General features: G+C 40.1%; 1 long non-coding RNA gene across 1 annotated transcript; it reads right to left on the bottom strand.

Annotated features, from left to right (window-relative positions):
- Positions 1–388: 388 nt before the first annotated feature.
- LOC137150803 (uncharacterized) lies at positions 389–2,203 on the bottom strand. Its single transcript, XR_010919062.1, has 2 exons — positions 2,088–2,203; positions 389–1,415 (listed from the first exon to the last, which is right to left on the bottom strand). It is a non-coding gene; the product is annotated as an uncharacterized lncRNA (long non-coding RNA).
- Positions 2,204–3,258: the final 1,055 nt, after the last annotated feature.

Below are 3,258 nucleotides of genomic sequence, written 5' to 3'. Positions count from 1 at the left end.
GATTGTTTTTAAAAGAAAACATACTGTAAAAGCAAATACTCCATCATTATGCAACATTCTGCTTGCAGAATTCAATAAGTAAAAAAAATCTGTGTTATGGTGGCTATATTATACATATGTACTATTTGTTTTATATAGAATTGTGTGTGTGTGTGTGTGTGTGTGTGTGTGTGTATATATATATAAAATTTGAGAATGTTACTAAAACTGTTAACTTCCCATTTCCTGACTTTTTGTGTTTTAATCATTACAACTGTAAACATTGACAAAGGTGTTTTTGCATCCCATTATCTCTCTGTATCAAGCTATCCATAACAGTCTGGAATTTGTGAATGCTCACAAGAATCAGTCATAAGTTCACATGACACAAAACAGAATCAAAACACAGTTGATCAATTCAAATTGTACTATACATTACATCAAGCAATTTCCATGAAGCAATAAATCAAACCTCAGTTCTATATATGAGTGTTACTACTAAACTACCCCCAGTTAACTATTAAGAAGAAATACATACATCTCAGAAATTTCATGTCACAGCCCTTTGAGTTCCATTTGGAATTGGGGGATCTAACCCAAAAACTCAAAGCACAGTTCAGTCAAAACTACTAAGATTAACCTGGTTTTGTATCAAAATGTCAAAAATCTGTAAATTTCACATGACCTGAATGCGGAACTATAAACCACCCAGGTTTCCTAAATATTAGAGATATTCTGAGATAGTTAAGTTTTGATTTTTGCGAAAAAGGTGACAGGAAGGGTTTGCAAAACCCAAACCCAGAATAGTTCAGATTTGGGTTCCGCTTTATCTGAACCATTAACATTTCGGCTAAGATGGGGGACTCAGGTGAAGATAAAAGAGCGGTATGTTGATAACTGGGTCCAAAATTGTGTGAAATTGGGCCCAGGTTCCCTTTGAAGTTTGTGAATCTTAGCACATTTATTGACAAACCTGGGCTGAGATTCAGGTTTGTATCAAAATCTGATAACAGCTGGATGACTTTGAGTTTTACGGTAAATGTTTCATGGTGGTGCAGCTCTATAAAGAGGGGTATTTATAAGCCCAGAGATTTCACAACGAAGGAGACATCTGACACATGCTTTGTTAAGCAGAAGTGAATAAACCCCAAATCCTTCAATTTCAGAGATTAGGGACAAATTAACTATAAACCCCAAACAAGTAACCAATGCTCCAAGAATTTAGTGGAGATGGAAATGGGGAAACATCTAGCTTCCCCTTTCTACCTTCTCCTGATGATGGGTTCGTGGAGCACAGTGCTCTTCTTGGCTGGCATTCTCAACAAGGGTCAGGTCCTTCTTGCCACTCCCTCTCCAGTTCTGGCCTTGGCTCCCCAGAGTGCTCACTCTTCTGGGGTAAGACCACAGTTTGAAAAACACCATGGGAACAAATCTTCCTAATTGAAAATAATACATTCAGCTGATGAAAAACCATTTGACTGGGATACATTTGTGCTAGTTCAAAAAAAGAAGTTGGGCCCAGGCTCGCCTATCAAACCCCTAATGGGGCTAGAGCCAAAAAGCCTATTCCTGATACTAGAGACTCAGAACTAGGAAACCCCACATCCCAGAGAGTTTGACTCTGGGACGTCATTCAGGTGAAGTCTGAAGCCACTTGCTGGGCAGTGGAACTAGCCTTTGTTGGACTCCTTACATCCTCCAAAAGGGGTGGATTCAACTTATGATCCAGCCAGAGGACCAGAAGGAGACAGGCCAATACAGCATCAACAAAGGGTGCCAAGACAGAAAAGCAACGGTCACATCCTTGCCCAACTGCTAAGTGGTGCCAGTGGGAAGCAGAGCCCTTCATACCTTCCTACCATAAATGTTGTCTCTGTTCTTCATCCCCTCTCTCTCTTCCCCGCCCCCATGCCAATCCTGGCTCTCTCTCCAGCTACAGTAGCAAAGCTAATATTTCATTCACTTCAGTTTTCAGGTAGTGTTCATAAAAGGAGCTGACTGACAACTCCAGACTCTGGAGTCCTGTATCGCTGTAACAGAGGTAGCAGGCAGAGTGCAAATATCTCCATGACTGACCCACCAGTGTTTCCATGTGCCTCAACCCATACCTCTCATAGGAGAAACTAATATAATTCAGCTTCTGTGCTTATTCAGTCCTCGCTTTCCTGCTGAGATTCTCAATCCATTCCATTTTGGTGTCAGATTTGTGATGTGGGGACCTGTCTGGGAGGAACGAAACGAAAGCCAATATCTCATTTCACATAATCCACCAAGCAGCTGTCACATAGTAATACTTTCTAGTCACTGTGGGTGCAGTGACTCTAGCTCTCATCTATAAATTCTTTTTTAGTTGCTCATTTCTGTCAAACTGGTCTAATCTACTTACACCTGGCACATTAATTCTTATCTTTTCCCTGCAACATTGTAATTATATGTTATTTCCAGCAATAATTAATTCTCTCTCAGGCGGGCTTTTTATAGCTTAAAAGTCAAAATGGGCTGCACCATACTAAATAATTAATTCAGACTGTTTTGTATCATGACATACCCACAGCCCCCAGCTGTAATTGTTATAGAATTCTTTTGAGAAGAAGGCCCTTGGCTCCCAGGGGCTGTACAAATGAGCAAGCACCAATTATAATGGTATTTCTTTCAGAACAATTGTAGGTGTGTTAGATACTTTCCATCAACAATGTATTTATGGCATCATTTCCAGAAGGTCCTGCAACAAAATTAACCTACAAGAACAGGCAGCTGAGGACTACGCAAATGAGAAATCTGGTGCTAACTAGTGATGGACACACTCTAATTAGAGTGGGTAAGTAGCTCTCTTCAGAAAAGCTTTCAGTGGTTCACATACCTATCCACAACCATCTTCATTTTGGTCCCTTCATTGGAACCCACCTTCCCGTGGAGAAAGAGGCAATTTCATGACAAAAATGTGAGACATACAGCTTGTGGCTTTAGTGACTCAGTCATAAGAAAAAAATAGCTGGCTATGGTGTCTTACATACAGGATGTGAATGTGGAATATTTCACACAACATGTAGGCATTACTGAAATATGGTGGAATAATCAAAATCAGTGTGATACTGTAATATCTGGTGAGAAACTGACCAGGAAGGACAGACTGGGTCACAGAAATGGGGGAGGTGCACTATCCTTAGAAGACACCCTAGTCATTAATGAGGTAACACTTCTAAATGAAAGAACCATCTAGTAGAATGTGTGTAGTTACCAACCTAAACCATCAGAATATTAATAGGGTTATACCACCAA

This window comes from Emydura macquarii, unplaced genomic scaffold (genome assembly GCF_026122565.2).
Source record: "Emydura macquarii macquarii isolate MOO-44397 ecotype Brisbane River unplaced genomic scaffold, CSIRO-AGI_Emac_v2 contig_1027, whole genome shotgun sequence".
Taxonomy (NCBI): Eukaryota; Metazoa; Chordata; order Testudines; family Chelidae; genus Emydura; species Emydura macquarii.
This window is presented reverse-complemented; position numbering and strand designations above follow the sequence as displayed.